Here is a 12,640-nt window from a genome sequence, read left to right as displayed (position 1 = left end):
GGTCCATCAGTCCTCTGCTAGGCACATTTGACTCTGTCCTTCTACCCAGGCAGTGCTCTGGGTTACTGTTTACTATTTCAGCACTCAGTGCCCAGACGCCCTGTGTACTATCCAATCAGCTGACCTAGAATAATATGCATAGTCGGCTTTCCCCAGTTTTACTTGTGAAACCCTACTGACTTGGCCTGCTATCTAACTTCAACTGGGTATCTTAATAATACTTTGCCCACTACTAAACAATTTTTTTCCAAATACTGTACCCGAAAAGAGAAGCCTCAGAATTTTGGCCCGTATTAGATGCAGCCCAAAGTCAAGAGGCTCACAGCATTCCACTGATCTGAGAAATTTATATTAATACTCAATCTCCACAATGACCTTGCACTTTGCATAAACCCAAGGCATTGCCACATGTGTCCCCTTGGCCTTTCTTTACTTCCCAGGAGTAAAGATACAAATAAAAACATTTCTGAAGCATCGTACCCTTTGCCTGACCTGGCAAGGAGTTATTTGGCTTATGTACCCAGCAGCACTAAGTAACATTGCTTTGATGTCTGGCAACGGGGAGGGGAAAGTAACACTCATTTTGATCCTCTTCAGCACGCTTTGTGAGATTTCAAAGAAAGCACCTATCCGGATTCACACACCCTTTCTCATTCAGTATTCATTGGACTTAATTGAAGCAACACCCAGGTTCCCAGGTCAGCATTATTGGTGCCATGCACATAAAGTGGAAGGCAGAGAGAAAATTTTCCCTAGATATCTGGGTGATCCTCAATAAAGTATAAAACACGGGATAGTGGTTACATAACAGACCGCGTGCAGGTGTAAAACATAGCTCAGTGACAGCAGTCAGACTTCATTACCAGCAGCTATTTCACACGGTCGCAGGGAAATGATTGGAGCTTTTTAAAGTCTTCATGAAAGACCCTGCTATAAGGACGTCATTGTGTGCTGTAGAGGCCTTCCTCTCCTTGGAGAGCCGTGTGTAAATACTACCCTTCCCTCTTCCTGGACTGCCACGGCTGTTTGCCCAGAGTCTGTAACAATAGTCTCTCAGTGTTAGCCCTGGTCTCCTGGCCAGTAGAGGCTCCAGTGTTTCTTTAGATTCTGAACAGATTGACACAGGACTGGCTTCACGAAGGGTGGCACGGACTCCAGGCCATTCCTTCTGCAAAGGGCTCTGTCATTCCTCAGATGTGAGACCCACAGCCAGTCACTTGGCAAGTTCTCTGCTCCCATATCCACATGTCAATCCAAGTGAGATGGGATTAAATTAAACCTCAGAGGATCTTTGAAAGGGGGAAAATACTACAAAACAGTGAGAAGAGGGGTTCCTGGGTGGCTCAGTCAGTTAAGCATCCAACTCTTGATTTTGGCTCAGGTTCGTGCTGAGCGTGGAGACTGCGTGGGATTCTCTCTCACCCTCTGTCTCTGCCCCTCCCCTGCTCACTCACTTGCTCGCTCTCCCTCAAAATAAATAAATAAACTTAAGAAAAAGAAAAAGAGTGAGAAGAAAGAAGAGAGATGGGAAGCCTGTCTCCTTGGCCTGCTTAGAGGTTGTAGGGTATATGCCTGTGTGTGTCCCCTATTACTCTTCTTTTGCTGCTATAACAAATTAGCATACATTTATTGGTTTAAGACAAGATAAATGCATTATCTTCCAGTTCTGCATGTCAGAAATCCAAAACAGGTCTCACTGGTTAAAATCAAGGCATCAGCTGGGACGTGTTCCATCTGAGTTTCTAGGGAAGAATCTGTTTCCTTGCCTCCTGCAGCTTCTAGATGCCACCTGCGTCCCTTGGCCAGTGGCCCCCGTAGTCTGTCTTCAAAGCTAGCAACGGCAGGTTGGTTTCCTTCTTCACATGCATCTTTCTGATCCTCTTTGGATAGTCGCGTCTCCCTCAGACCACAGCTGGGAAGACTCTCTTATTTAAGGACCCACGTGATTAGATTGGGCCCTGCTGGATAATCCAGGCCAAGTTCCTCAGCTCAAGGTTCTTTATCACATTTGCAAAGCTTCTCTTGCTATGTAGGGTAACATATTCACAGGTTCCAGGGATTAAGATACGGGGGTCACTCTTCTGCTTACCCTTAGATATTTTTAATTGTTTTGTTGGTGGTGGTTTTGTTTGTTTAATACGAGCTGGCAAGACACTTCCCACATAACAAAGACTGGTCTCTTGAATCCTGTGCACTGGACCAGAATTTAGCCCTGGTGTCTTTGCACAAGTCACATGTCCTTTTTGAGCCAGTGAGGAATAGGCCAAATGCTTTCCAAGACTCTCTTCCTGCTCTAGCTTTCTATAATCCCAGCTCCTTGTCCCAGGAATGGGGGGCTCCTCAAATTCTGGGGAGATAACCTCCAACTTGTCTTGCCAGAGTTAAGTTTGTTTTTGGGAAAATAATGACCTTTTTTCCTTTGCTATTGACACTACGGTTCTATTTGTCCTCTATTTTCTCTGTGTGGAACCACTGAATCTTAATACAAAGTCTTTCTCTATTCTCCATGCAAAAAAAAAAAAAAAAAAAAAAAAAAAAAAAAAAAAAAAAAGATTTAAATTCATAAAAGCTTTGGCCAGTTAAACATCCATAGTTCATCTGAGTGAAAATGGAGCCAGTACTTGCCCTCACACAACACCGGTTCACTTGGCCACTGAGCAAATGTTTAATGTGTTCCTACTCTGTAGCAGGCCTCGTATGAAACATTAATGATCTGGGGACGCCTGGCTGGCTCAGTTGGTGCAGCATGCAACTCTGATCTCAGGGTTGTGAGTTCAAGCCCCACATTGGGCATGGAGCTTACTTAAAATAATAATAATAATAATAATAATAATAATAATAATAATAATGTTCTAAGGGTGAAAAACACATAGTCTCCATCTTGAACCCGTAGGCTAATGGCAGAGACATACAGAAGACAGGCCATTTCCGTATAGCAAGTAGGGCAACAAGAGCAAACACAGGGCCTCTGAAGTCCCATTAGGAAAGGAAGGGGAGTTCCCTGAAAACTAACAGAAAAGCAGGGGGCTCCAGTGAAGGCCAGAGGGAGGTGATGGAAAGGGTGGGAAGACCCCCAACGCTGAGGGAACAGCAATTACGAAGGCTCAGAAGCCCCCAGTGACAGCATGTAGGTGGGACAACAGATAATTCAGCTTTGCTGGATTAGGGTGTCTGGAGTGGGAGAGGTGAAGGCTGAAGGCAGTCAGCTGACAGCACGGGGCCTGGATCCTCCTCTGCTAGTTGAGGAGCTGGGAATACCCTGAAGGCAACGTGGAAGACTGGAGAGGGGTAAGGGGTAGGAGGAGCAGGTTTGCCTTTCTTCCTGGAGGCTGTAACTGGGAGTTGAGGTCAAGAGCCCCTGTGTTGGAACTGATGTCACGCAGCCGTGTCCTCTTCCCATCAGGAATGAGGAAGACTAGAGGCACAGGCCTATGTGGCTCAGTGCCGATGACTTCTGAATTTAGGCTACTTACAATCTAAGAAGAAAATACTAGAAATAATATCTAAGCAAACCGGGGATGTGGCCCCTCTCCCCTTGCGTGTAGCCTTTTCAGATCGGGTTCTGCCTCTGCATGGAGCTCTGGCCGATCGGGAGTGCCCAGAATGGAAAGTGCTCACGCTTGGCTTTGGGTACATGCTATTCCCTCTGGCTGGAAGGCGTTTCCTTCCCCACTTTGGCGTCTGTGTAGCTCTTACTCCTTCAAGATCACCTCAAGTGCATCCTGTCTGTAAATCACTTTATTTAATTTTTATTTATTTTTAATGTTTTTATTTATTTTTGAGAGAAAGAGAGATGGGGGGGGGGGGGGAAGGGGCACAGAGAGAGGGGCACAGAGTATCCGAAGCAGGCTCTGTGCTAACAGCTTGCACTCATGAACTCTGAAATCTTGACCTGAGCTGAAGTCAGCCAGCTTAACAGAATGAGCCACCCAGGCGCCCCTGTCTGGAAATCAATTTAAAACTCTCAATCCAGCCTCCAAGGTAGAGCTAGGACTCCGCTTCGGTCTAGTCCTCTGCATCCTTCTGTTTTGTGGTGTGGTGGCAAAGGACCAAATGCTTTCCCTGTCCCATCTTATTCAGCTTCCTCAACCTCCACAGCGAAGCCTTGAGTTAGGACTCATTTGGGCATTTACCACTGTTGATCTCCAAAATGGAATGCTCATTTGAGGCAAATGAGGTCTTGAGATTGTAGCCCCAGGATATTAGTTAACAAGAGACCAGTGCAAACATACATTAATGAGAGGGATAGGACTTTCTCGTCTCACCAGGAGCTCGAGCGGAAATGAATCTTGGCCCTTACCTTTCTCTTTTACCTTTACCTTTTGCTGAGTAGCGATAACTGGGCAGAGGAGGAAAGGACAGGGACACAAAATCTGCATGTCACCAGTGAGGATTGAGACTTGATTATCTCCATAGGGAGGTGCCTGCCAGAGCAGAGCATGGGGTGAAGGGACGCTGAGCAGGTGAACGCTAAGGGGAGAAGGCCACAGAAAGGGAGGGAGAAGCAGAAAGAGATGGGAAATGCTGCCCGTCTGAGGATCCCTCCGAAGGCCCGGGGAGAAGTCCTAGCCGGTGAATCAGGCAATAAGGCCTTGTCCCAGATGAAGAATGGCTCAAGCAGTGTGTGTTCACTCTGAAGAAAAATGCGAGGAAGGAAGTATCAGGAAAATTGATAGATGAGGTACTCTAAAGGTTACCAAACTTCCTTCGCTTACAGTTGGTGTTCTTAATGTCAATAATTTTTTTCACCACACCACAAGGCCAAAAGAAATATCAGATAGCTCCTGTTATTTAGTTAGATCTAAATGACTTAATAGTGGTTGTGGGATAGTATCCAACAGATGTCCCTATCGTTCCCTCAATAATTTAAACTTTAAGTTTTTTTATTTATTTTGAGAGAGAGAGAGAGAGAGAGAAAGAGAAATAAGTGGGGGAGGGGCAGAGAGACAGAGAGAGAGAGAGAATCCCAGGCAGGCTCCATGCCGAGTGCAGAGCCTGACATGGGGCTCAACCCCATGACCATGAGATCATGACCTGAGCCGAAATCAAGAGTTGGATGCTTAAACAACTAAGCCTCCCAGGCACCCCTCCCTCAGTAATTTAGAATATCCTATTGCACCCCTAAGAGTTCATCTCGGTACCCTGGGGTGCCTTGGCACACAGTTTAGGAACTGCCTTACTAATTTTAAAGCAATGGCAGCCTTTTTTCCGAGGACTTGGGTGCTACTAGGCATCAATCCCAGACAAGACAAAGACCCAGCTGCAGACCTGTAAGGGGTGGTTACCATGATTTTCACCCTTGAGAGAGTAACAAAGGGGTCACCCTGAGCGACAGGGTGGAATGGGCCCTACCATGGGAATTAATATGGAGGCTGTTGTTTCCCTTTCTCTCCTCCTCTAGCAGCATGGGTTTCTGGAGGGCAGAGCCCCTGTCTTCATCTCTTACTCTTTCCCTAGGGCTGTGCTCAGTACAAGGTGGAAACTCAAATATTTTGTTGAACAGATGAATGACTGAATGGTCTTATTTCCTTCATCCTTCCCTATTTTTTTAGAAGATAAGAGCTGGCATGTCTTAGACAGTCCTACCTCAGGAACCTTCCCTGAAGTGTCAGCCAAAAGAAAGAAAACATAATCACTCGGGTTCAAAGCCAACAGCAAAGTCCTGATAGGAGCTTAAAATTTCATTTGTTCTCCACCCTAAGGGAAATGTAAGAGGAAAAGGTGATCTAGGAGTATAAAAACAGGAAAAAGAAAGACATTAATGTTTTATTATTTAAGATTGTGGAGCCCTTTTCTTGACGTTTTTGAAGAAAAGAATAGCTAAATTATTGGGATGGTTTGAGTACAGGCTAGCTCTGAGCTACAGAAATAAATTAATCAATCTTTTGTGCAAGATTGACAGCAATATTTCAGGTCCTCATGCTCTTCTAGAACCTTGCCACTCTCCACTGAGAGGTGAAGTCTTTTTCCCCCTCCTTTTCAACCTGAGTAGGACTTTTTGACTATCCTGATTAATCAAATGCAGTAGAAATGAAACTGTGTAAATTCCAAGACAGGTCATACAGCTTCTTGAGTCACACAAAGTTTTTGTTTCTTTGTTTATAAGTATGCTTCAGTCCCAGTGTGGAGCCCAATGCAGGGCTTGAATTCACAACCCTGAGTTCAAGACCTGAGCTGAGAGCAAGGGTCAGATGCTTAACGAACTGAGCCACCCAGGCGCCCCAAGGGCAATACAGCTTCTACCCGGCTCGCTCTCTCACTAATGGGATACTTGCCCTTCGTACCCAACCACCATGCTGTGAGGAAGGCAAACTAGTCACATGGAGAGATTCACATAAAGAACAACTGAGGTTCCCAGCCAACAGCCAGCCTCAACTGCCAGTGTGGGAGTGAGTAACCCGCCCAGATGTTTCCAGCTTCCAGCCTCAAACCACTCCAGGTGATGCTGAGTGGAGTAGACGTGAGTGGAGCCATCCCCTGCCTAAAAAGCAGACTCATGAGCGAAACAACAAATACTGTGGTGGCCGAAGCTACAAGTGTTGGCATATTTGTTATATAGCCTCAGTTATTGGAACATTAAATTCTTGAGATTGGTGGCCAACATGGCAGAGAAGTAGGGGGATCCGTATACTTCCTGCATCTCCCAAACAAAGAAGGGCTGAAGCCAAAGGAACATTAAATTCTTTTTGTACCCCTGTACATATTTGCAAAATGCATACATGGTGTAGCAAGGAAGACGGGACTTTGAACGTAGGCTGCCTGGGTTCCAGTGCTAGCTCCAACACTTACCAGCTCTATGACCTTGGGCAAACTATGTAAACTTATGCCTCTGTTTCCTTATCTGTAAAAAAGGAGGAAGAATTCCTACTCCATAGGATTGTCCTGACCAATAAGTAACTTAATGTATGCAAAATGTTTGAAACAGTGCCTACTGTGAAATGAGCTCTACTTTAGTATTAGATGTTCTTTATTGTGATGGTTTTATAGTTGGTAATACTGATGTCTAAGAGCCTGGTGACTTGTGCCCCCTGGTATCCACACTATTGTACCATCCCCTTGTCTTGAGTGCAGGTGGAACCTGTGATTTGCTTCTAACAGATAGAATGTGGCAACGATGAAGAAATTTTGCAGATGTAGTTAAAGTCCCTAAAGTTGACTTTAAGTCAGTCGAAGATGTAGGTCTCCTGGGTGGAGCTGACCTAATCAGGTGAGCTCTTTAAAAGAGGATCTAGGGGGGCGCCTGGGTGGCGCAGTCGGTTAAGCGTCCGACTTCAGCCAGGTCACGATCTCGCGGTCCGTGAGTTCGAGCCCCGCGTCAGGCTCTGGGCTGATGGCTCGGAGCCTGGAGCCTGTTTCCGATTCTGTGTCTCCCTCTCTCTCTGCCCCTCCCCCGTTCATGCTCTGTCTCTCTCTGTCCCAAAAAGAAATAAAAAACGTTGAAAAAAAAATAAATAAATAAATAAATAAAAGAGGATCTAGGGATCAGAGACTCTTCCGCTGACCTTGAAACAGAAGCCACCATGAGTTTAACAATTGTAAGGAAATGAATGTGGATTACCACGTGACTCTTAAGTCAAAGGATATCTTCATTTTAGATTGACAGGTATTGCCAGATTAATGTCCTAAGACTTTGCACCAATTTGCACTCCTGCTCCCTACTACTAAATATTTGCTAACACCCTGTAATACGAAATACTTTGCTATTTGCCAGCCTGGCAGGTACGAAAATGTGTCTCATTTTGTTGTTTTTATTGATGTCTAAGTAATTTTGAAGAATGCCAAGCATTAAAAAAGTATTTATAAGCCTTTTTATTTCTGTGAACTATGTGTTCATATCCATAGTCCATTTTTCAGGGAATCGTTAGCCTCTTTTTTATTGACATACAAGCCCTTTGTCTGTTGTCTATTGCCTTACAAATGCCCTCTTTTCCACACACAACTTTTTACAAAAGTTTTGACTTATTTATTCACTTAAATAATCTCTACACCCAACGTGGAACCCAAACTCACTACACCGAGATCAACAGTCGCATGCTCTTCCAATTGAGCCAGCCAGGCACCCCTCCCACAAAGTTTTTGCCATCTGTCTTTGAGTTTTATTTTTCCGTGATGGAATTTCACTTTTTTGTATGGTCGAATTTTTCATTCTTTTCTTTTTGGCTGCTGAGTCTTATTTTATGCTTATAAAATCCTTCCCCAGGGCAGAGCCTGCTTGGGATTCTCTCTCTCCCTCTCTCTCTGCCCCTCCCCCATTCATTCTCTCTCTCTTTCTCTCTCTCTCTCTCTCTCTCACACAAATACATAAATAAACATTAAAAAAAATAAAGACCTCCCCTGTTCCAAACTTAAAAAAAATCATCCGTATTTCCTTTGTACACTTCTATATTTTAATTCTTTACATTAGATATTTAATATGTCTGAAATTTAAATCTTCAACTTTATCTTTTTCACACGGTTAGCCAGTTGTTTCAAAACCATTGAATAAACCACAGTTTTCCCTGATGTAAAATGCTAACTTCATTATATATATTAAATTTTCCCAAGCATTGTATCTCCTGGATTTATGCATTGGTGTCTAGAATCTACTATTTTAGTTACAGTAGATTTACAATATATTTTAACATCCAAAAAGGCTATTGTCCACCATTGCTTTCCTTTTTAAGATTTTCCTGGGAGCAGTCTGTTTGTTTTTATTAGATTGTGATACTATTCTGCTCTATAATTCCCAGTTTATTGACTAATTTAGTCAAGTCACCTAACTTTTGTGCCTCAGCGTACTCAGTATAAAACTGATAATGACGATATTGGGATGAATTTGGATTGTTTCTATATCTGGAAGGCATGAATGCTAAAAAAGAAAACAGTTATACATTTAAGTCTGGAGAGGAAACTAAAATGTTAACCAGGAATAAGAAATTCAGTGCTAGGGAAATTCCCTACTTTGGCTCTAGGTTCAAACTCTGTTCCCACTGATTAGTCCTGCATTTTTTCTTCCCTGTTTGCTTTAGCATATCTGATGCCCAACCCCATCACACATTTAATTAACTACAGAGTATATATAAATCATGAAACCACAGCCTGGCCTGGTTTTGCTAAAAGCCATCTCGGCTGGAAAATGTACTATCTTATTTTGAAAGAATACAGATTTCTGAAGTATCACACACACACACACACACACACACACACACACACTGCTCTTGGTCCTAATTTCAATCCTATAAATCCCCTGGTGATATATATTTTTATAACTAATCACATGCTCTAAGGAAAACTCTATAATTTTTTTGTTTGCTATATGATATAGAAAACAATTCCTTCTATGAAATGAACATTTAAATATTATTACCAGGGCTCCTGGTTGGCTCAGTTGGTTGGGCATCTGACTTGATTTCAATCAGGTCATGATCCCAGGGTCATGGGATTGAGCCCCACATTGGGCTCCCTGATGAGTGTGGAGCGTGCTTAAGATTGTCTCTCTCTCCCTCTGCCCCTCCCCCTGCTTGTGTTCTCTCTCTCTCTGAAATAAAAAATAAAATTAAAAAAATAAAATAGAAACCTTCTTCATCCTCCTAATCCAAACGGGTCATTTTACCTAGAGCATGGATAGTATAAAGTATTTTTATGAATGTCTGAGTTTATACTTAATTCTCTTTAAGGTGAAAACGATTTGCTTTTTCCTGGTAAAATAAACAACTTAAAAAACTGTTTATTTATTTATTTTAAGAGAGAGAGAGAGAGAGAGAGAGAGAGAGTGAGAGAGTGTGTGTGCATGCTCAAGCCGGGGAGGGGCAGAGAGAGAGAGATGGAGAGAGATGATCCCAAGCAGGCTCTGTGACAGAGCCCAACTTGGGGCTTGATCCCACCAAGTGGGAGATCATGACCTGAGCCAAAATCAAGAGTTGGATACTTAGACTGAGAAAGCCACCCAGGCACCCACCCTTCTGCAAAAAAAATTTTGTAAAGTTTGCCTCCTGGTATTCTTAGCCAGGGACATTTCACGGTGGGAAACACAAAACCAAACGTACTTTTAGGTTGTCTTCAAACTGAGTCCATGGCTCTACCCTCCAACTATTCCCTAGGTCCTTAGGGCACACATTTCCCAGTCTCCTCCTCATTTGGTTTTATAGAAGCTCCAAGCCCAGATAAAAACATTTGAATAATCAAAGTTGTTCTCATCTCAATCTTTCAAGGCTCCTTCCCAGTTAATTCTGGGTAGAATGATGGCCGGTGAACATCCCGTCACACACAGACACACATACCCCATAACTAGCTCGCACTGTGTTCCCCACAGGCAAAAATTCCACCATTCAGTTTGCCCTCCACCCAATCAAACTGACCTGCCCGGCATTGCTCTCGTGCTCATTACATAACAACACGGCACAGGGATTTCCAGTGGTTTATGGGCTCCTGCGGGTCTGTGTCATGTTTGCCTTTAAACACCAGGCTGACATAACGCCTTGTCCCAGGGCTGTCGTTCTAATGGTGGTCATTTCATGAGTCCCATGTGTAACACCAGTTGTCTTCCAGGAGCTGCTACCCAACCCACCACCTCATTGCAGTGGCCCCAGGAAGAAGTGGGAAGGAGAGGGAAAATGCTAACAACCTGAGACCACTCAAGGAAGAGCCCCTGTGTTTTCCAAGTGTTTGGATTCTGTCCCCATGCCTTCTTCCTGGAAGGCTCCTGGTGACATTCCCTAGCAGAACAGCACACAGTGAAAGGGAAGCTGTCCCATTAAATAGAGAAGTAAATAAGGGTACAAGAGTAAGAACACAGGCTCTTTCTAACCCCAGGCTCATCAAAATTGAGCTCAGCCTTCCTGTTGGATTAAAAATCCCTCTGGGTTCTCCAACAGTCACCCTTCATTTCATCTGAACAGAGGCTTTATTCTACTGCAGAGAAGCAGGTCACCTCTGCAGCTCCTTTGTGCTCCATAATCAAGACAGGGTCCCCTTGCTTGTTGGAACCACTACTCTGCGTGACTGGGTCTTCGTTTGGGCCCCAGTCTTTGTCTATACCCAGGTACTCCAAAGCTCCAGTTTCCTAGTTTATTATCACTCTGGTCCTTTTTAATTTGCTTCTCTTTAAAAAAATTTTTTAATTTATTTTTTAAATTGGAGTATAATTAACCTACAGTATTATATTAGTTTCAGGTGTACAGAATAGTGATTCAACAATTCTATACATTACTCAGCACTCATCTTGGTAAGTGCCCTCTTAATGCCCTTCCCCTATTTCACCCATCCCCCCACTCACCTCCCTTCTGGCAACTATCAGTTTGTTCTCTATATTTAAGAGTTTGGGGGGTTTTTTGCTTGTCTCTTTTTTTCTTTGTTTTGTTTCTTAAATTCCACATACGAGTGAAATCTCTGTCTTTCTCTGAACTGACTTATTTCACTTAGCATTAGTCCCTCTAGCTCCACACATGTTGTTACAAAATAGCAAGATTTTGTTCTCTTTTATGCCTGGTTTTTTTTTCCATGTTTTATTTGTTTTTGAGAGAGAGAGAGTGCGAGTACTATAGGGGAAGAGAGAGAGGGAGACAGAGGATGTGAAGCAGGCTCTGCGCTGACGGCAGTGAGCCTGATGCAGGGCTGGAACTCACAAACCTCGAGATCATGACCTGAGCCGAAGTCCACGCTCAACTGACGGAGCCACCCTGGCGCCCCTATAGCTGTTCTTGATAGTGTAATTGGAGTTTGGTTAATTAAGTACCATGACTTGACAGAGGGGGGACAATTCTGGTCTCGAGCTCTTGACCTTACAAAGTAACTGCCCAATGCAAATATAATGTAAGCTACATATGTAACTTAAAATTTTCTGAGTAGTCATATGAAAAAAGTAAAAAGAAACAAGAGATTTTAATGGTAATAATGTCATTCAACTCAAATATCTAAATATTTTTCATTTCAGCATTTCAGCATGTAATCAATATGAAAATTATTAAGGAGATATTTTATATTTTTTGTACTAAGTCTTTGAAACCTGGTGTGTATTTTATGCTCATAGTGCCTCTGAATTTGGGTGAGCACATTTCATATGGTCAAGGGCTACATACGGACAAGAAGTTACTGCATGAGACAGAGCAATTATAAAGAAAGCATGGCAAAATTTTGGAGAGCGTCCAGCCTGACTTGTATTTGCAGAAAAGTTAAGTACATATTCTGAGGTTATACAACCAGTTAGTAAAAGAGGCAGGATTAGAATCCAATTATTCTTACCCTACCGTATGCTCTTATTTTCAAAGCTGATTAGCAACAAAGCCAGACTAGAACTCGCACCTCCTCATTCCTGCTTACGTCTGCTCCAGGCCTCTCTTTTCTACCAGGCATAGCCTAGAGGGAAGCGGCCTTTCTACCTGTCTTTTCTCCTAAATAAACTAACAGCTTCACTGAAAACAATTTGGCTGCAAACCAAGGCCAGTGGGGGGTCGAATTTTTCCATATCCTTCCACCAGATAATACTGTTTTTTTATGACTTGTCACCCTTGTCCCCAGAAACTCTTAGTTTCACCAAGCTACTTAAAAACGGATTCCTTTACGCAACAGTTCTCAATGGAGGGGTCCATCAGAATCACCTATGGAGCTTCAAAAGAATTCAAATCACTAGTCCCCTACTCCAGATCCTGAATTCTAGGTGTGT

This window comes from Neofelis nebulosa, chromosome 1 (assembly GCF_028018385.1).
Source record: "Neofelis nebulosa isolate mNeoNeb1 chromosome 1, mNeoNeb1.pri, whole genome shotgun sequence".
Taxonomy (NCBI): domain Eukaryota; kingdom Metazoa; phylum Chordata; class Mammalia; order Carnivora; family Felidae; genus Neofelis; species Neofelis nebulosa.
The sequence above is the reverse complement of the archived record's forward strand: the minus strand, read 5'-3'. Positions refer to the sequence as shown.